Source organism: Tupaia chinensis, unplaced genomic scaffold (assembly GCF_000334495.1).
Source record: "Tupaia chinensis unplaced genomic scaffold, TupChi_1.0 Scaffold149309_1, whole genome shotgun sequence".
NCBI lineage: Eukaryota > Metazoa > Chordata > Mammalia > Scandentia > Tupaiidae > Tupaia > Tupaia belangeri.
In genome coordinates, this window is record NW_006209153.1 from 17,319 (window position 1) to 39,467 (window position 22,149).

The 22,149-nt window shown below is 42.9% G+C and overlaps 1 non-coding gene across 1 annotated transcript; it reads left to right on the forward strand.

Annotated features, from left to right (window-relative positions):
• Positions 1-18,593: 18,593 nt before the first annotated feature.
• On the forward strand, positions 18,594-18,700 carry LOC114006632 (U6 spliceosomal RNA). The gene has a single exon (XR_003548344.1). It is a non-coding gene; the product is annotated as a U6 spliceosomal RNA (small nuclear RNA).
• Positions 18,701-22,149: the final 3,449 nt, after the last annotated feature.

Below are 22,149 nucleotides of genomic sequence, written 5' to 3' on the forward strand. Positions count from 1 at the left end.
ACCACAATGCCTGGAACACAATTATGTACATCATATGTATTTGTTGAATTAAAGAATAAACAACTGGTACAAGTGGATATCCACACGCAAAAGACCCCTACCTCACATCATACATTAAAATTAACTCAAGATGGACCAAAGACCTACATGCAAGAGATAAAATTATAATAATCTTAGGAGAAAACATAGGCAAAAATATTTGTTACCTTGTATTAGGCAATAGATTTTTAGCTATAACACCAAATGCATAAACAACTAAAGAAAAAAAAATAGATGAACTAGAGTCACCAAAAAGAAAAATTTTCTATCATAAAAATGAGCAAGCGATCCACAAAATGGGGGAAATAAGCATCTAGCACATTATCCTCCTCCATGCTTCCTATAAAATATTTTCCAACAATGATTCTTTAACCATTGCTCTTCATCCATTCTTTGCTTGCCTTCTGTCTCTGGTTCTTTCTTTGTCATTTCTCTTCTTTTTTTCTTTGTTTTACTTTTGTTTCTCTTCCTCTTTCCTAGTCTGTGTCTGAAAAAATGCAGTCTATAGTTTTATATTTATAAATGAAGAGTTTTTTGTTTTTTTAAACATCACCAGGGAATTTGTGTGAGGGTTAAAGAGCCTGGGTGCCACAGAATCTGTACTATACTTCAGGTTGTGTACTTGTGTACACTTATCCTAGGCTTACAAACAGGCACACACAAAGTAGGCCTTTGATCCAAAAAACCTAGGGATCCCATTGGGATGAGGATAAATATCTCTGTTTGCCTTTTTTTGTTGTTGGGCTTTGATTTCTGCTTTGCTCAAAGTCCTATTTGGCCACATACCAGCCAGGTCAGGAAAAGATCATTCCACAGTTTCAGCTTGAAAACATGCGGGAAGAGCCTCCAAACAGTTCCCATATAAATTTTAAAAGGGTCATCTGAGTACACTAGTGTAAGGAAATATGTAAGGAAAAAGGACATTCTCAACCTTCACCCAAAGCTAGAGAAGAGAACCAAATACGGAATATTCTCTTATGAAGTTCTTCCCACCCCCTGACCTAAGACAAGTAACACTCTAGAATGTTCTGGTGAGGGTGGCTAAAATAGCTGTCCATAACTACAGTGGAGGAAAATGTAAAGAGCTTGAGGTTTCACAGATCAAGGTTCTCAAATACTAGCTTTGATACCTATGAGGCAAGCCTCACTTTCCTAATCTTTAAAGACAATAAAGACAAAAACAAAACAAAACAAAAAAAACCCACAACAAAAACCCATGATTAAAAATCCACTTTACAGAGTTGCTGAAAGGATTTACTGATATATGAGGGGTCTTTAAAAAGTTTATGGAAAATGCATGATATGAAAAAAAATGCATGGATTTCAAAATATTTTTTCACACCAAGTTAAGCTTGTACTTACTTTAATTCCATGTTTCCACAAACTTTTTGAAGTCTTCACATATTTTAAAGCAAAGTATACATGGCAGCACTTCAAAAAACACTAGGTATGTCTCACTATCTCTCTTCAAATGGCTCTGGGGTTTCAAAGCTTCAGTCACTATGTTCCCTGTTACTAAACTAGAAGCCATAGGAAAAAAGAAAGATTGTTCTTTGGCTCTAACATAGATACCTACCTCTGAAAAAGCGGCCTATACCTATCTCTTCCACAAACCAAATAGATTTCCCCAAGCCACCAACTTAGGAGAGATGAACAGCGGCTTTTATCAATGGCACAGGCAGGTAGAAGACTGTAAACATCCACCATTGTCATCATCACTGTCACCTCTCTCCCTCCCATTGTCGGTACTGTCACCATCACTACTTCTGCTAGTAAGGCAATCAGTACCAGTGCCATGAACAATTCCTCTTCTCCTTTGCCCATCAGTTACACATGGCATCAATCAGGACCCTAGTTGCTAGAGAGAAAATGACTAAAGGTAGGGGCCAGCAACTGGCATAATGGCTATGTTGCTAGATTCCCTTGTAGTCGACCGCGGTTCAAGTCCCAAACCCAGTGGCTTCAACTCATGCCGGGCACATGTACGTGATCAGATCCCGAGAATGGAGATCTCGAGAAGAGAATGGAGGAGAAGAGACTGTGGTGTGGCCATCCCCTCTGGGGGGGGGGTGATTTCTCACTTTCTGTCTCTCTGTCTCTCTTTCTGGTGAGCACATGCACCCTATAGCAAAAACCTCTCAAAAAAACAAACAAACAAAAATACCCACAAAAAAACAAAGCTCAAGGTATAGTTGCCTAGCATGAATACTTAAAGAAGGCTTGATCTAGAAAACTTCTGACCTATGCAAACTTTATCATACTCGGCTCCCAACATGTACAAAAACAGCCCATACCTAAAGTGACTTGTAGCAACAAATCACTAGACAGGCAAACTCATTCTTCCCTTCCCCATCCATGTGGACCAAGAGTAGGGACACAGAGCCAGGGCTGGGAGAAGGCCCTCAAGGACCCTGAGCTCTAAGATACCTTTTACCTAAGCTACTTGCAGTGTTCCAACATGGAGGGCCCAGAGGATCAGGCTGGCTGGGACAGAAGAGTAGCCTGTCATGACTGGGAAAAGGGTCATCTGAGTACACTAGTGTAAGGAAATATGTAAGGAAAAAGGACATTCTCAACCTTCACCCAAAGCTAGAGAAGAGAACCAAATACGGAATATTCTCTTATGAAGTTCTTCCCACCCCCTGACCTAAGACAAGTAACACTCTAGAATGTTCTGGTGAGGGTGGCTAAAATAGCTGTCCATAACTACAGTGGAGGAAAATGTAAAGAGCTTGAGGTTTCACAGATCAAGGTTCTCAAATACTAGCTTTGATACCTATGAGGCAAGCCTCACTTTCCTAATCTTTAAAGACAATAAAGACAAAAACAAAACAAAACAAAAAAAACCCACAACAAAAACCCATGATTAAAAATCCACTTTACAGAGTTGCTGAAAGGATTTACTGATATATGAGGGGTCTTTAAAAAGTTTATGGAAAATGCATGATATGAAAAAAAATGCATGGATTTCAAAATATTTTTTCACACCAAGTTAAGCTTGTACTTACTTTAATTCCATGTTTCCACAAACTTTTTGAAGTCTTCACATATTTTAAAGCAAAGTATACATGGCAGCACTTCAAAAAACACTAGGTATGTCTCACTATCTCTCTTCAAATGGCTCTGGGGTTTCAAAGCTTCAGTCACTATGTTCCCTGTTACTAAACTAGAAGCCATAGGAAAAAAGAAAGATTGTTCTTTGGCTCTAACATAGATACCTACCTCTGAAAAAGCGGCCTATACCTATCTCTTCCACAAACCAAATAGATTTCCCCAAGCCACCAACTTAGGAGAGATGAACAGCGGCTTTTATCAATGGCACAGGCAGGTAGAAGACTGTAAACATCCACCATTGTCATCATCACTGTCACCTCTCTCCCTCCCATTGTCGGTACTGTCACCATCACTACTTCTGCTAGTAAGGCAATCAGTACCAGTGCCATGAACAATTCCTCTTCTCCTTTGCCCATCAGTTACACATGGCATCAATCAGGACCCTAGTTGCTAGAGAGAAAATGACTAAAGGTAGGGGCCAGCAACTGGCATAATGGCTATGTTGCTAGATTCCCTTGTAGTCGACCGCGGTTCAAGTCCCAAACCCAGTGGCTTCAACTCATGCCGGGCACATGTACGTGAAGAGATCCCGAGAATGGAGATCTCGAGAAGAGAATGGAGGAGAAGAGACTGTGGTGTGGCCATCCCCTCTGGGGGGGGGGTGATTTCTCACTTTCTGTCTCTCTGTCTCTCTTTCTGGTGAGCACATGCACCCTATAGCAAAAACCTCTCAAAAAAACAAACAAACAAAAATACCCACAAAAAAACAAAGCTCAAGGTATAGTTGCCTAGCATGAATACTTAAAGAAGGCTTGATCTAGAAAACTTCTGACCTATGCAAACTTTATCATACTCGGCTCCCAACATGTACAAAAACAGCCCATACCTAAAGTGACTTGTAGCAACAAATCACTAGACAGGCAAACTCATTCTTCCCTTCCCCATCCATGTGGACCAAGAGTAGGGACACAGAGCCAGGGCTGGGAGAAGGCCCTCAAGGACCCTGAGCTCTAAGATACCTTTTACCTAAGCTACTTGCAGTGTTCCAACATGGAGGGCCCAGAGGATCAGGCTGGCTGGGACAGAAGAGTAGCCTGTCATGACTGGCCATATTTCCATCAGTCAGGAGACTGACTGCTGTGTATTCTTCATCCAAGAATTCGGTTACAAGGAACTTGAAGCCTACTGACAAAACAGCTTTGCTAGCAGTCCTATGGGAAGCTCATGTCTCGGGAGAACAAGGGGGGGGCGTTTGCTGGTGCCTGGCCTGTTGTCAAAAGAAAACCAAAACAATATCCTTTCAAAATAGCTTTCTCAGAGATTTTTCTGCATTGTCCTTTGAAGAAATAGAAAATACCTAATAACAATGTCCACATTGTCTATATTTTTAAAAATATAGGTCACAAGATTTTGGAAAAAAAAAAAAAGAAGCTATTTTTATTTCCTTGCATCCTTGTAACATAACAGTTACAAATAGCTAACCCAAATTTTAATAATTCTTTTTAATAGTTTTTAAAAAGTAAAGTTTATTCCTAGGCTGACACTGAATACACCAGGTTTGTAGTTAGAAGCACATTTTTACAACTAGTTATAAACCCCTGAAATATGACTTTATACTGGAAAAGCTGAAGCAGCCTTAACTCTCACCACGCCAACGGGCGCCACTTTAATTACAGTCCCCAAATCGAATAAAACAGTCTCTCTTCTACGGTAGCATCACAAAGAACCCCATTAACTCTCCAATGACTAAATGAGGAAACAACATTCTCGAGAACCCAAGTCAAGGAAAAAAGAACACTGCCTGTTCCAACTTAAAACGGGGGCTTCAAAGTTCTAGCTGCAGAAGGAGGGCGGGCCCCTGAACAGCAGTGTTTACTTCACTTATTTAAGATAAGTGAATGTCTTTGCCAAGGGTCACATGAGACTATTTGTTCAACAAATAAAGATGTGTGTTTCCTGGAGTGTTTCTAATAAGGACTTGAGACCCCACCTCCTAAGAAATTCTGGGCTTTGGCTCGCTCCTTCAAAGTGACTCGGACAAAGTGGGTCTCTGGTGTGCAGAGGAGAGAAGCACTGGTGATGAGAAGGGAGCATGCACGTGCGAAATGATGGAACAAATGGTTGGTCTCCCACCAACGCATCCATCACACTTTCAACAAGAAAAAAACACGGGGAAGGTCAAACGATATCCAGGAGGATTTGTAAACTGAGCTATTCAGTAGGCAAGCAAACTTTAAAAATAGGAACTTGGGGGAGGCCAAATTCCCTCATCTCCTCTGTTCTCTCACTCCTCCCTCCTCAATCTGCCATGCTGCCCCTGCTGTCTTCACAACAGCAGTCAGACAGCCCTGTTTTCAAAGCCATGCTAACATCTTGGGAAACGCCAGGGCAAAAATCAAAGATTCTTTGGCTAGGCGTGTAATAGAAAACTTGAAGTTGTTCCTGTTAAATAAAAACAGCCATGTTAATTTTGGTGCCATTAAAAACACAGGAAAATGCTGTTGCCAAATAGAAAATAAAAGAAAGGGAGGGAGAAGCTCACCAAATGGGAAGCAGTTGTACTTTCAAGACATGTGAAGGGTATTACGAAAAAGCTAGAGAGTGAAATTGAATGAGTAAAAGGAAGTATAAAATAATGGCTGCTTTCTCTATTTAATTCGTTTCCCCCATCAAGGTGAAAGAATGCAGCCATAATTCCCTCCAGGAGACAAGAAATTCAAGTCTCAGGAGTTTCACTCTCTTGTCCTGTAAATAACCAAATATTTCTGGGTTGGGCCATGAGCTCCTCTTAAAAATGCTCTTATAATAACACACTCCCATGGTTTACAGATTAACTGAGCTAGAGAGCAACCGGAAAAATACTCTGTACTCAAAATGGAGTTTTAAGCCGAATTTGACAAATGGTTGCAAGGACAGAAATGTTCTCCTTTTTGGTTCCACTGGAAAGTTAAGGAATATTCCTAACAGTGTTTCTAAATACCAGAGAGTTGGTAAATGCAGTGTGTACATCAGGCTATACTTCTAATGATGTTATCAGCTCAAGGGATTCTCAGGAGACCGCTCTTGGCTGCTCTGAGCATGTTTGGATACCCAAGTACAAGGGGCGATGACATTTTTATTTAACAGGAACAACTTCAGGTTTTCAAGGGGCCACAGAGAAAGCAAGAAACCAGAAAAAAAGAGAAAGAAAGGAAACTAAGACTGAAGATTCTTGAAGAATTGAAGAAATTATACAAAACTGATTTGTTGTTGTTATTATTCCTTAAAAAATGTGTTGTGAGAGACATTTTTATTTTATTTTCATTTTGATTTTGAGAAAAACTATAATGGTGATTCCTGTCTTACCCTCCTCTTGATAAACCGGTGTCTATATGCAAGAAATCAAACCAAATGTCTTTGGTAAAAAGAAGATAACTTTCATCACAACTCCTATCCGATATCCGGTCTTTCTCTCCTTTAAAAAATAAACATGGAGTGTTCATTTCCACACCAGGGCCTGTGTAGTACGCTGGTTGGGGTACAATTCAATGCCAGGTGAGTATCTTTCATAGAGGGCGTTGTTTTTGTTCCAAACGCATGCCTTCCACAAGCTGTCATCTTGGCAGTGCCCTGGTTTCCTGGTGATAACAGTAAGCACGTGGCAACTCTGACTTGAAGAAAAATCCACATTAGATTTCCATAGTTCTGAAGTTTTTGTGAAATTTTAGTAAATCCTCTAAATTTGAAAAAATTGACACTACCTAAGAATGCATTGCTCCTGGATGTCTCTGTGGCTCACTCTACACCTCTTCCCATTCAGTCTGGCATGGGACAACGAGGAAGAGATGCAGTAAATGTGGTGAAGGATGTCACACAGGGCACTGGGTACCCAAATACCCTTGTGGAGCACAAGGGGAACCTTATCACTTAAAAGACTTCATTAGAGCCTTCAGAAAACCAGGCTAGGAGGGGTTAAGAGCCTCTAGAAGGGCTGATTTAGAATCCAATGAGACTCAAAGAACTTGGAAAAGTAGTTTAATAAAATGAATTTCCAGGAACACATGCAGACCAGTCTGAAGTAAGGAATGACTAACCATGTGTTAATAAAGTTGTAAAAGGGTATAGAGCTGTAACGATCTCTTGAAAGAAAGTGAGTCAGCTGCCCAGTATAGCTGTTAACGTTAAATATAAGATTTGAAGATTGGTAAATGAAATTACGACACCAGGGAAAAGTGGTCCAGACTGCAGGCTCCACAGTCAGAGATCTAGGTAGAATTAAGCTGTGCCACTTGAGAGGTGGACAAGACACAGAATTATTCTTTTCTCAGTTTCCTCATTTACAAAGTGCCCACAATGATGGCCTCTACGCTACAGAGATTGTAAGGTGTCAATGGGAAAACAGCTGAAATGCTCTTGGCACAATGTCAGGCACAAGGTCAAGTTTAGTCGAGGGTTCCTATAGTCAACTACAGAGCTTTCTTTCCAATTCGCTCTGTCTGGTTTCAGACATTTCAGCTTCTGAATGAAGAGACCCAGAGCAGGAGCCATCAGAAACTGACTGAGATAACTAAAGAATAAGAAAAGAGAAGCTATCGGAAAGGATTCTGGGCCAACCAGGTGGTGTGGTGGTTAAGGTGGCTGGATCCCATGTTGCTGACTTCACAGTTTGAGTTCTATACCTGATGGCTTGGAAAAAATAAAAAGCAAAAACAAAATCACACTGGGCGCATGTGTGTGCATGCCTAAAACCCTGAGAGGAGAACAGAGGAGAAGGAAATGTAGCATGGCCATCCCCATTCCCCAGGGGTTGGTTCCGTACTTTCACTCTCTTGCTCTCTCTCTCTGGTGAGTTCATGTGCCCTGTAGTAAAAAACTAAAAAAGAAAAGAAAAGAAAGAAAAATAAATAAATAAATAGTTAAATAAAGGATCTCAAAACTGTTGAGATCGCTTAGCCCAAAAAAGAAAAAACTGGAAGTTTTAGTAACAAAGCAAATAACAAAAGTCATTTTTTGCCAGAGGGTAATCAGCTATTCTGATTAGAATTAGGACATGATGGAAGGTGTTTTGTGACAGCAAAAGGAGCAGGGGTTACCCATAAAAAAGAACTTCCTTGTAATTTTCTTACGAAAATTCATTCCTTTGGTTTTAAAGATAAGCCAAGCACAAGTCTAATTCACACTAAATCTGGCCCCCATTTTAAAAAGTTTATTTATTTATTTCCTTCACGAGATGAAGGGAGAGACACACACACCTCTCCAAGGGTGCTCATGCCACGCTCCTCCCCAAAGCCCTGCAGCCAACCAGGATCCCAGGTGCACTTGCGTGTCAGGTAGATCTAGGAGAGAACCTAGAGCTTTCCCACACAGTGCCCCTACTGCCTGTGCCACCACTGTCGGGCCATGTACCCATTTAAAAGTACAACAAAAATGATGTTCCAGCTTCTGCTTCAGCTTCTTATAAGATCATATCTTTTTTTTTTTTTTGGAGAGGTTTTTCGCTATAGGGCATGTGCGCTCACCAGACAGACAGACAGACAGAAAGGGAGAAATCACCCCCCGGGGGGATGGTCATGCCGCAATCCCTTCTCCTCCATTCTCATCTCGGGATCTTGGGCATACACGCACACGCGCCCGGTGTGAGTTTTAAGCCACCGGGTCCAGGACGCGAACCGCAGTCGACTACATGGGAGTCCAGTGACATAGCCATTACGCTAACTGCTGGTCCCAAGATCCTATCTTTTTTATAAGAATCATTTATTTATTGAATTCCATTTATTATCATTATTTTTTAAATTTGACCAGAGACAGAGAGAAAGGGAAAGTGAGAAAGCAAGCAGCCAGATGCAGGACTCGAACCATTGTTGGCCAGTGGGAATTACTGTGGGAATCCAGCACCTTTAATCACGATGCCACCTGCTGGCCCCAAGAGGTTTTTTGCTATAGGGTGCGTGTGCTCGCCAGAAAGACAGAGAGAGACAGAGAGACAGAAAGTGAGAAATCACCCCCCAGGTGGGATGGCCACGCCTCAATCCCTTCTCCATTCTCCTCTCGGGATCTTGGGCACTCATGCACACGCGCCTGGCGTGAATTTAAGCCACCGGGTCCAGGACTCGAACCGCAGTCAACTACATGGGAGTCCAGCGACATAGCCATTCCACTAACTGCTGGTCTCAAGATCACCATATCTTTACAGAGGTCAAAGAGTCCTGCAAGAGGGATGGGATGTCTATGTGAGTGATACAATGATCCCTTCATTGTACTCTCTGGTTAAATAACCATGAAGGAGGTCAGCAGGCTGAGTGTGTGTGTGTCTGCATGTCCATAGTGCAGGGACCTACAGCTTGTGTTAATTTTGTATTCACTAAAAGGTAGCCTTTGGGGCCAGTAGGTGGTATGGAGGTTAAGGTGCTGTATCCCATATGACCAACTCTGAGGCTCAAGTCCTGGACCTGAAGGCTTGAGAAGCACACAGAGTGCATGTGTGTACATGCCCAAAATCCCAATGGGAGACTGAAGGAGAAGGGATTGCAGTGTGGCTATCCCTCCTGGGGGGGGGGGGGGGGGCTCCCTCCTGGGAGGGGGGGGGGGGAGCAGAGATTTCTCACTTCTCTTCTCTGTCTCTCTGGCAGGCACATACACCTTATAGCAAAACTAAAATAAATACAATTTTTAAAAGGTAGCTCATCAGAAATACAAAAAAAAAAAAATTGCCATGCTGGTAAAAAACATTTTCGAATTTGTTCTTTAGTGTCATGCCTTATTAAGACTGAGATAAATCACATCTATTGCTAGCCTCACAATGATGTCACCGAAAAAATTAGATTAGTCTGGTCAACATGAAACCATAATGGGGTTGCAGCCTTGGCTGTGCCTACTCTTTAAAACTGAATTTTAGGTGATATGCTCTAGAATTTTGTGGGGGGCTGTGTATGAACATTCAACTGAATCTTTAAGAAAAAGTTTCAGCAACTCTGCCCAACTTAACCCAGCCGTTCCTTGAAAAGCCTGGACATTCAGACACATTTGGCTGTTTCTGAAACCCACTACTTCCCATATCTCTTTTGACGTTTCACTGCACTTTTTCTGCATTCAGATCACGCTTGGCTTTCTGCCCAATTCTGAAAATTAAAACCATCAAACTATCTTCTCAACATCCTCCCATTTTTACAAAGGGACAGCATTAGCCTTCCGCTTCATTTTTTTTCTCAATGTGGTTAAAGAATACACTCCCTTCATTTTGAAAGGCTGGTGGCTAGCCTTTCGGCCCAGGCTCTGGGCGCCCTCTCACTCTCTTGTCTGCGTTCATACAAGAATATGGAGTAAATGCTCCGTCATGGAAACCCAGCGACAGGACCTCACACCAGCTAGTATCACTCACTCAGCACCAGGGCACCACCTAAATAAACAACCAGCAAATCCAAATAATATAAACAATATCTAGCTCTTTTAACTAGAAAAATAAATGGCATTTCTTTGTTTTGTTTTACTTTATTTTATTTTGCTGTAGGGCATTATGAGCTCACTGGAAAGAGACAGAAACACAGACAGAGAAAATGAGAAATTATGTCCCAAGGGGATGACCACACTCCAATCCCTTCTCCTACCTTCTCCTTTCAGGATTTTGGGCACACATGCACATGTGGTCCGTGTGTTTTTTGGCTGGTGGGTCCAGGACTCAAACCACTCAGTTGGCCATGTGGGATCTAGCTACTCTAACCACCACACACCGTCTGGCCCTAAATGGCATTTCTTAATGCTATTTTAAAATGTCAAATATATGTTTTCTGTTTTTTTTTTTTTTAAAGAAAACAAAACTTTTAAAGAAGTTCTCTGAACTTCCAAAGGAGAATAGGATGAACACAACTTTACAATTGTTAAAATGAATAAAATATGAAGCGTAACATCAGCATAAAACTACTAAAAAGGAACCACCATTGCTTCCACTTGGTTTATTAGATGAAGTCTTGAATCTAAATGTGCAAGAGCTTCACGATGGCAATGCTAGGTATGGGGTGAGAGACTGTTCTTATTTCCGTGTCTAAATATGAGTTCCTTCAAGTATTAGCAAGCCACACAAAGGGCTGATATTCGGCTGCTTCTGAATTTTCCCCAACTAGAAATTGCATTTGCTTTCACCTGTAGTTATCACGTGAAGGGTAATAAACAGGATGTGGGCCCCTCCCTCCATTCCACAATAAGGTGGGTATTTTAAGGGCATCTTTGTGCATTTACCTACCAACTCTTTAGTATGCACCAGGTACCCAATGCAACAGTAAAAGATCACGGAAGTGTCCATATTTTTCCAAATATTACAATAAGATCCATAGTTTGAAAAGTAAACTGAAAATACCCACAGAATAGGATACTATGTACCTAAATAAAAATAATCGGAAAACTTGGGCCCAGCCAGTGGCACTGTGGTTGAGGCACTGGACTCTCATATAGCTGGCCACAGCTTGAGTCTCGGACCTGGCAGCTTGCTTTCTCACTTTCTCTCTCTCACTCTCTCTGGTGAGCACATGAGCTCTATAGCAAATAAAGATAGTAATAATAATAATAATAATTATAAATAAAATTAAATTCTAAAAAAGGTGATAAAAATCTTTAAGGACAAAAAATAGAAAGAAATCCAGGATATAATGTGAAGTAACAGAAGTACAGTATCAAACAGGGTGTGTGTTACATCTCCTTCTGTTTGTTTAGGTAAAGAAAGGAGTCATAGGATTTCGTGCTGCAGGCCGCTCCCACAGCCATGGCCTAGCATGTTCAGGCCAACCATGGAACTGAACCTGCCACCTTCCATGTGGATCCAGCATTACTTAAGCAGTGCGTTACCACTGCACCACCTAACCCACATGACAATCTATATAGTCATATTGGCTTACATCTGCATGAAGAAACTCAGGGGGTTACCCAAAAAGCTTACCTAAGTAATCAGAGGAATGAGGTACATGAGAACAAAGGTGAGAATCAAAAACAAAAAAATTGCACTAAGGAAACTTACTACTCAAAAATCTTTTAAAGACAAATCCTTCTGCAAAATTAAAATTCCTTTTGCAAATACATCTTGAGGCATCTCTTCTCATTCTGGTCCAGTGGTTTTTCTCAACCAAGACAGATGGGCATGAATTAAATGGCTGTGTGTGCTTCTGGGAGAGCTAGCTAGTGAGGTCAGGAGGAGTAGGAATGGCTTGCACAAGAGCAGGGCGCAGGAGGTGACCCTGACTCCCCACAGATGCTGGCCACAGGCTTGCTCCTGGCCTCCTGATTCTAGGGACTCTCTAGCTCCAATTGGAAGAGGCGGTTTAGTGACACTGGGTTCTTTCTAAAGTTTCCACCCCTCAGTCTTTTTAAGCACAGGGCTCTGATAATACTGAGAACAGATCAGACACAGTTGCCCCAGGAGGTGACAGGGCTCAAGCTCTGATCCAAATGTGGTGGCAAAAGGAGTCAAGGACACAGAGCTATGTCTAACTTGTTGAACAAAACCATAGGGGGTCTGGAAGTTGGCAAACAGATAGGGATCTCTGGGAGGAGGTAGCTGAACCCAGGTGGGCTCCAGGTCCCCTGGAAGATCAGGCACAGGGCACTTCTTTTCAGTTATTAGATGTGGAAGAGGACTTTAAGAAATGCATTGATCTTAACCAAAAAATGTCTGGTGATTTTATTCTTCTGTCTTCTTGAACTTTGCTTTTTGCAGAAGAAAAGTTAATAAGTATATTGAAACTATTGAAGTTCAAGTTGAAGCCTTGAAGGAAAACCTAACAGAAATATACGTGCCAATCTAAATGCTCCCTCAGTGAATTGAGAAATTCCATTCGTACCATTTGAGTAATTTGGAATCAACAACTCTGTAATAAACCTTTCATGCTGTCACCCTATCATGGTAACTCACCATACCTATTTTTATTTTCTCCCTTGAGCTATTATTTCAGAGAATTGTGGGCATTCTGAGTCGGAAAGGACCATAAAGTTTGTGATTCACACTAATAAAATCAGCAAATCCTATGTGGCTTTTTTTTTTTTCCTTAATGAAAGTGCACGTATGTGTATGAGTGAGACATAGACAGACAAACACGCTTGACTAGGTCTTGTCATGCCATGATCCCTTCCCCAGCCCTATGGCTCCTCCAGATCCGGGCAGCCTTTGCACACCCAATGAGTTTTCAGGCTGATGTTGGGACCTGAACCTGTCGTCCCCACATGGTTTCCAGCATTGCAAGGCTCTCTGTTCTTGCTATGCCACAGTGGCCGGGCCCTTATGTGTTTTGTTTTGTTCAGTCACAAAACTACCAAAATTTCTCTAAGCCAATTGAAGCAAGAAAACAGTATCTACTGAGGGACCAATATATACCAGGTGTCTACACATGATCTTATCTAAGCCACACAAGAGCCCCGGAGATGAGTAGTCTAAGGCAGTTTGCAAGTGAGTGATGGGGCAGGGTTTCACAGCAGTCAACAGCAGAGCTAGGATGGCATAGGTCTTTCTGACTTCAAGGGCAGGGCTCTCTTTCCATCTCTCGTACAGCATCCCACAGGGAGCAGGATAGGAAGATAATTTGGTTGCCTGGGGCTTGAGCTTACTTAGTTCACAACTGGTGAGGAGGTCTGCACATTTCTACTGCTCCGCTCGAGCAGACAACCCCTTGTTAGGATCCACTTGCCCTGCGCTTCAGAGGCCAAGAGCTACAGAAGCCCAGGCCCTGATCCTGCTGTCAGCACCTGCCAGGACTCATCACCCTGCATGATAAACTCCCCAGCTGAGCAGAAAGCAGAGCTTGCCCTGCTTAGTGGATGGAAAATCATGGGAGGGCAGAGCAGAGAAACCTCTCTGAAAAGCAGGGATTCCAGGTCTCAGCAGGAGCTGGTGAGAGCCAGGACAGGGCTAAATTTGAGGGAAGCTACAGGACTCTTTAGCAGCTGGGCCATGGAAGGGGCTGGAACTTGTTTGTGAGAATCAAATTAGAGGATATATGAGGGGTTTTTAAAAGTTCAGGGAAAACAAGTATTATCAAAAACTATGCATGGACTTCAATTTCTTTTTTTTCACCAAAATAAACTCATACTTTAGTTTCATTTTTTTCATGAACTTTCTGAAGTCCCCATATATACCTGAAAACACGCCAAAAGATTTAAAGCGCTAAAGTCAAGTGGTATGTATCATCATTGAAAAATCTGGAGACTAGAAGAGAAAGGATCCAGGCATTGTCAGGCTTGCGCAAAGATACTGACTGACTCCCTTTCCCAAGCCTAAGACCTAACTGATGTTTTTGTTTGTAGAAGCAAAAATGAAGAGCCTGGTAAACTAGTCAGGGCTGTGCTCATAAACAACAGAAGATGAATTCACCAGTTTGGACCAAACAACCTTTATTTGGAGGTTCATGGGGAGGGTAAGGACAAGTGAATGCCATTTCTCTCTCTCAATTTTTTTAAAAGAGAAGTTTTTGCTATAGGGTGAGTGCACTGGCTGGGGAAGCAGAGAGACAGAAAGTGAGAATCACTCCCCAGGAGGGGTGACCACACTGCAATTCCTTCTCTTCCATTCTCCTCTCAGGATTTTGGGCACACATGCACAGGCTCCTGGTGTGTTTTAAGCTACCAGGTCTGGGACTTGAACCCCGGTCCACTATATGGGAGTCCAGCAACGTAACCACTACACCATCTTTTTTTAAAAAAAAGAATTATTAATTTTTTATAGTATCATTTTAAAATTTGCTTTAGGGCATGCACTCATGAGATAGTCAGAGAGAGAGAGCGAGAAAGAGAAAGCAACCTGTCAGTTCCAGAACTCAAACTGTGGTCAGCTATGGGGGAGTCCAGCACCTTAACCACCATGATACCTCTCGGCCCAGTCATTTCTCTTTTATTTCTGCTTCTCCTACATTCTTTGAGATCAGGTTTCTCTGGTGGTAGGAAACACAATCCAGCTACCCTCCTACCATATAGTTCTCAGCCTCTGCCCCATTCTAACTAGAAAATCCTGAGGAAGGGCTTATGTCAACAGTTAAGTACTAAGAGTCCAATACAGAGATGTCCCCAGGGGAGAGGGGTATAAAGAACTGAGGCGCAGCTGGTGGGATGATGATTAGGTAGCTGAATACTACATGGCCTGCTGCATGGTTCAAGTCTTGGATCTGGCAGTTTGAAAATCACACCAAAGTGCATGTGTATGCATGCAAAATCCCAAGAGAAGGATGGAGGAGAAGGGATTGTTGAGGTGGCCATCTCCCTAGAGAGTGATTTGTGTTCCTCTCTTTCTCTCTCTCTCTCTCTCTCTGGTGAGTGCACTTGCCTGTTGGCAAAACTTAACAGAGGGACCAGCAGTTACCGTAATGGCTATGTCGCTGGACTCCCATGTAGTCGACCGTGGTTCACGTTGGACCCGGTGGCTTAAAACTCACGCCGGACACGTGTGCGTGTGTGCCTAAGATCCCGAGAGGAGAATGGAGGAGAGGGGACTGTGGCGTGGCCATCCCCCCTGGGGGGTGATTTCTCATTTCTGTCTCTCTGTCTAGTGAGTGCACGCGCCCTATAGCAAAAACCTAAAAAAAAAACACTCAACAGAAAAAAACCAAAAGAGCAACTAGTTTGTGTCACTTGGAATGAGACAGTGAGAGGCACTGCTATGCTCTGGGACATTCCAGTAGTCTGGGGAGGAAGGGGTGACAAGCACTGGTGGCCTTTGCACACCTCTGTGAGTTAGAAGGGTGGAAAACACTGCTGGTGGTACCCACTGGAGAGGTAAATATCTAGATCTGGACTGACTGCTTTCTTTGAAGGAAGATTACGGAATGAAAGGATGTACGTTTGGTTGAGAACAAGCACCCTTTCCCTAATCTCTACCTTTAGAAATGTAACACAGAGTTCCTTCAGTAGACTGAGGCCTTGGGCACAGAAGCCAAGGAAGAGGAGTTCCCTGGATGAAGAACCACCATCCTCCAGCAACTTAAAGTATCCAAGCGCTAGAAGGCATGAGGTGAACCCACTGGGTTCCTTTCAAGTGCCCATTCATTCTTCTCACCCAGCTTCCTGAGGGCAAAAGAGAGACTCCAAGTTCAAAACTATGAAATTCAGACAGATGGAACAGATGACCCTGGCCCACACAGGAAAGATCAGGGTCATTCCTAAAGAGGTTTTCCCAGACAACACTTAAGGAGGTGCCACTTCTAGGGAGCTGCACAGAAAGTGGTTACCACAGACACTGAGGCCAGGGCACACTTTCTGGGTCAGATTTTGTGCAGTGGCCTGGAGACTGGGGCCTGAGCCTCCTACCTGGCAGTGTACCCTGCTGAGCTCTGTGGCCTGGAATCTCTTGATTGTTTGCAGTTCTGCAAGGAGATATCAAAGCCAGAGAGAAACGTTTTGAAGTTAAGAGGAGGCTGTGGGGTGGTAGAGCAGGGAGAGATAACGGAGTGCGGAAGGTGCAGCGGGGAAAGGGTCTGGGGGCAGGGAGGGCAAGGCCCACAGAGAAGTGAAATCAGAATTAAATGAAAGTAGCATTTGTAGCTAGGCCCCTCTAGGTTGAGTCCTGCCATGAATGCATTAACCCTCCATTGATGAAAACAAAATCCAGGGACCTGGTGCCTGCCTGCCGGGGCATATAAAGCTTAAGGGATATAATATCTTCCAGGTGGGTGCGCCCAGAAGCACACAAAGGTGCTTGACAGGTCGTTTAAAGCTGACTGTCAAGGTCAAAACAACACCACCTGCAGGCACAACTGAAATGTCTTCATCCATCCCTCCCTCTGGGTTCTCTGTTGTTGTTTGTTTTAAATGAAAGCACACTTTGAGCTGGAGACAAGCCTGACAACTGTTCAAACATATGTACGTGCAACTTATTAGCTTGCAAATGGAGGTATCTGGAGGCTAAAACAGTGTGTGTGTGTGTGTGTGTGTGTGTGTGTGTGTGTGTGAGGGGGAGCCACTCGCTCTGGGGGTAAGGTGCTGGCTGCTGGAAGAAGGCCTTCATTGGTGGAGCGTGCTCCTGATGCAGTATTTGAAAATGCTGTTCAGCACTGGGTGTACAGGGTGGAGGCAGTTATTATGAAAGGAAGGGGCCCCTGGCCTTGAGAACTGTTTATTTTGTAATTAAGTAGGGGTAAGAGAGGCCCCTTCTGAAACTTCTGCTTGGGGGCCTAAAATGTAACCGCCTACTGCTGCCTAGGTGCCCAGGGACCGCAAGAAAATCCCAGTCTCAAGCTCTAACTAGCTTTACATGGAAAAGAAGTGGTATGTATATGCTAAATTACTGAATCAAATGGAATCACTTCCACCCCAAAAACAAAACCCCTAATTAATTGAAGAGTTGTGAGGGGCTCTAAGTCACTCTTAAAGTTATTCTAAAACAACCCCTTACTTTTCCAGAAAGCAAAATGAGGTGGGAAAGGCCCAATGACTGTCTGCTGCGGGTCCCCGCTGAGGGGGCACAGCTTCCTTCAGAGCCACAGATGAGTGGGCATCACCAAGGGGCTTCTCTAACCCACTCACTGGTAGACCCTGTCCTCGTCCCTCAGTCTGACCTTCTCATCTGACAAAGAACACCAGGGTAGGGGACTGTGTGAACTTTGCAAGTGGCACTTAATCTGTCCAAAGAGGCCCCACCATTCCCCACTGAACACATGGTGGTCTGTATCCAACACCTGCAGCAGAATCACCTGGGAGCACCTGTTAACATTCCAGATACCAAGACCCCCACACACACTCCAAATCCACTGAGTCTCCACAGCAAGGTCCAGGCAGTTACAGGAAACCCAGGGCATAAGCCAATTCACTGGGTTGAAGAGTAACAATGACAGAATTGATTTTTATAATTATTTTTTCTCATCCATTAAAATTTTCTAATTTTAAAAAGTTATTTCTGGGGCCAGCAGGTAGCATGGTGGTAAAGGATGCTGGACTCCCACATGGCTGACCGTGGTTCAAGTGCTGGACTTGGCAGCTTGCTTTCTCACTTTCCCCCCCCTCTCTCTTTGTCTCTCTCTGGTCAAATTAAAATAAATAAACAAACCTAAATAAAATAATTTTTTAAAAAGTTAACTTATTTCTTTCATAATAAAGAAAGAACAATAGACAAGTACCCCCAGCAGGGTCCTCACACCATGATCCAACCCAGTCTTAGTCAGCAGAATCGCCCAGTGCACACACAGGGAGACCTCAGGACAGGGACCCAGGACCTTTCCATATAGCCTTGGCATCATGGAGTACTGCATTACCTCTATGCCACTGCAGCTGGCCTCGATTTGCTATTTTCTGTGTGCTGTATAGTGTACCTAATCTATCAACACCGTACTAAATGCATACAACTTATAAATAAGTACATACACACACACATACATACATACATATGGGGGGAAGTGATTGCTCAAAAAGGCCTAAGTAATCCGAAGAGTGTGTGGTTTTGAGCACTACCTGTGAATCCCCTGAGAGGGCAGGGCCTGTGCTTCCACGCTGTTCCAAAGCAAGGCCCCTGACCATGCCTGACACTTGCAGGCTCTCAATCAGTACTGTAAGAATGAAAGCTGGTGCTCGCTTCGGCAGCACATAGACTAAAATCGGAACGATACAGAGAAGATTAGCATGGCCCCTGCGCAAGGATGACACGCAAATTCGTGAAGCATTCCATAGTAAAAAATAAATAAATAAAAGAATGAAAGCTGAATTGCATAGCCAACCGTACAATGGACTCCCAGGCACTTCAGAACAGTATCGTTTTCCAAAGTATGTTTCGAGGGGGATTTTTTTCTTTTTTCTTTCCAACGGTCCCATGAAATGGTCCCATGAAGTGCTCACTGCCAAGGGGGATGCCTGAGCACAATAGTGGGAAGAACACTGCATACCCTAGGTTTGTCTTCAAGAGGTACAGATACAGCAGGATATTAAAGCAGGATAATAAGGATATTAAAGGCTTACCTAGAAGCCCTCCAGTCAAGAATCCCTTTTAACTTTGTTTAATCCATCCACTTCCTAAAGTAATTAACCCACAGTTCCTTTTCCCACATTATTAACATTCCACAAAACTAGTCTTCCTTGAAACCCACTTTAGAAATCTTGATTTAAGCACAAAGTCTCGTATTTCCTTGTGGCCACAGCATGAGCCACACTCCTCACACCTGTCCATTGATACACGTTTATCAAATGAGTTCTTGGCTCTGCTCATCCACCTCTTGCCAACTGCCACCTTTCAACAGAATGTTCAGAAATTGCACATGTATGGGGAGGGGGTCTTCAAAAAGTTCATGGAAAAATGCATATTATGAAAACAGAATGCACACATTTCAAATTTTTTGCATCAAAATAAACTCATTTTAATTTCACTTTTCTACACAATTTCGAAGTCCTCTCGTATGAAAAAAGTCAGGAATTGCAGCTGATTCATTCCCCCAAAAAAGCACCATCCACAGGTTCTCAGGGTGTCCTCTTAGAGACCAACGCAGAAACTAAGATCTGCCAGCCACAGATTCCAATAACTCAGCAATGTGGCTTTCCGGGAACAGAGGCCACCTGGTGGGTCCCTCCTTGTCTATCCCAAATCTTACCTGGGAAGCCCACTCTCATTCACACTCTCTTGGAATGAAGTCTTCAGATTTCCATGTAATGCCGAGAGAGGGAAGGTGGTTATTTTTAGCAAGCTAACTGGGAAGGTGAAGGGCAGCTCTGGTACATTCAATGACTACAGATTTGGCATTCTGTCTTCTGGGAACAATGTCTAGACTTTCTGAGGAGTCACCTCTATAAATAGCATAGTTAGTTAAAGTTAACCAAGAAATACAACATTTTCTACAGTGAGCTCTACTCAGTATAAATCAGGATGAGTTTTTGTATTGTACTCTGAAATCCCACACGATGATCAGTTTTTTTAAAAAAGAAAGCAACCCATTTGTTAGTATTTCTTCACATGTGTAGCCTTTATAACATTTTTAAAAGTTTGTTTATTTTATTCATGTTAGAGTATGTGTGCATGCACAAGTGAAAGAGAGAGAGACAGAAAGAGACAGAGAGAGAGAGAGAGGGGCATCCTGGCCAGGGTGTTATCACACTGTGATCCCTTTCACCCAGCCCTCCAGTTTATCAGAATCTTGGGCATGTACACATGCACTTGGCATCAATGTCACACTTCTTTTCAAGAAAAGGTAGCTGAGGGACCAGCAATTAGCATAATGGCTATGTTGCTGAACTCCCATGTAGTCGACTACGGTTCGAGTCCCAGACCTGGTGGCTTAAACTCATGCCGGGCGCATGTGCGTGCGTGCGTGCCCAAGATCCCAAGATCCCAAGATGAGAATGGAGGAGAAGGGATTGCAGCGTGGCCATCCCCCCTGGGTGGTGATTTCTCACTTTTTGTCTCTCTGTCTCTCTCTGTCTTTCTGGCAAGTGCACGTTCCCTATAGCAAAAACCTCCCCAAAGAAAAGGTAGCTGAGATATGTTTCCAATGATATTTTAGGGGTGAGATCAAACAAAAGGCAATTTCTCACCCATGTTAAACAAACAGGCCTCTGTGGCACTAATGTCCATTGGTTCCATCTACATAACAGCTGTTAATACAATGGAGGCAATATTCTCTCCCGGTGGAGCTGTTAACAAATTGTGCCTTGCTTGAAGACTATTTCCAGAATTGAATTCTCACTCAAAAGAATCTATCCTTAAAAGAAATACATATGGAGACGAGGAGATGGCGTAGTGGTTATGTTGCTGGACTCCCACAGGGCCAACTGCGGTTCGAGTTCTAGACCAGGTGGCTCAAAACTCAAGCTGGGCCTGCATGTGTGTATGCCCAAGATCCCAGGAGGATAATGGCAGAGAAGACACTGTGGCATGGCCATCCCCCTCCCCTCCCAGGGTGATTTCTCACTTTCCTTCTCATTGTTTCTGTTTCTCTCTGGCAAGTGCATGTACCCTAAAGCAAAAACAGCTACCAAAATAAAATAAAATAGAAATATAGGGCTGGCAGATGGCATGATGATTAAGGGAGCTGGACTCTGACATGGCCAACCATGTTTCGAGTCCTGGACCTAATGGTTTGCTTTCTCACTCTTGCCCTCTCTCTATCCCTCACTCTCAGTCTGTCCTTCTCTGGTCAAATTTCAGTAAGTAAGGTTAAACAAAATAATTATAAATAAATACATACATACACAAAAGAAATTCATACATAGGTCCATGCCCACATACATACATAGGCCAGTCCAGAAGCCAGAATATGCTAACTCTGTGTAGTGGTCTGAGGAGTAACAGTCTACAAGACTGGGAATAGTCCAATTAAGGCAATTTCATACATTGAATTCCATTGTACTTTTACACCCAAGGAGTCTATTTTCTATTTGGTAATGATGCTTCTACAGAGAAGTAAAGTGGGGAAAGGGAAAAAAGCCTCTTTCCCTAACTTCTTGAGTACTAAAAAGTAAACTTTTTTGGTAGTATATCAAAATATTCTTCTACTATGATATATTCATCTTTGTAGTCCTTAACTAGCTTGGGAATCTGACTGCAGCACTGTCGATCTATAAAAAAATGTTAGAATGTTGCTGTCAGTACTGAAACTCAGAGTAGGAAGTCCCAGAACTTTTTAATGGTGCTAGGAAGCTTCGGAGTAAATATCTAGGTTTCATCATTCAGGCAATGTTGACAAGCTCATTGAAGCAGACATTTTTACTGGACTTAATATGTTTTGCTTCTTTCTGTCTCAATGTTCATCCACATGTTTTTTTGATGATAAGAGCAAAAGAAAAGCCATGGTTTCAGGCTGGGCAAGTCTTTTCTGAATGGCTCATTTCACTGCAATTCATAGCCCCTACCAGTTGTCTCTATTGCGTTATCAGACTTTTAGGGGATTCCCTTTTTTTGCAGTGGAGAAATGGCAAGTTAGTGTCGACTGGCCATTCCAGGCCAAAAGACTGGAAGAGATTAGACGCCTATGATGACATCAATAGGGACAGAAGATTATAAATGTAGGTAGAGAGATGATTGCTTCAGGAAGGCCTTTCAAAGGCCTGACAACTTCTTTTGAAGGATGGCCCCAGCAGTGTTCTCTCTGAAGGTAGGACTGTCAGTCTGTGTGTGTGTGGAGAACAGTTCAAAGAAAA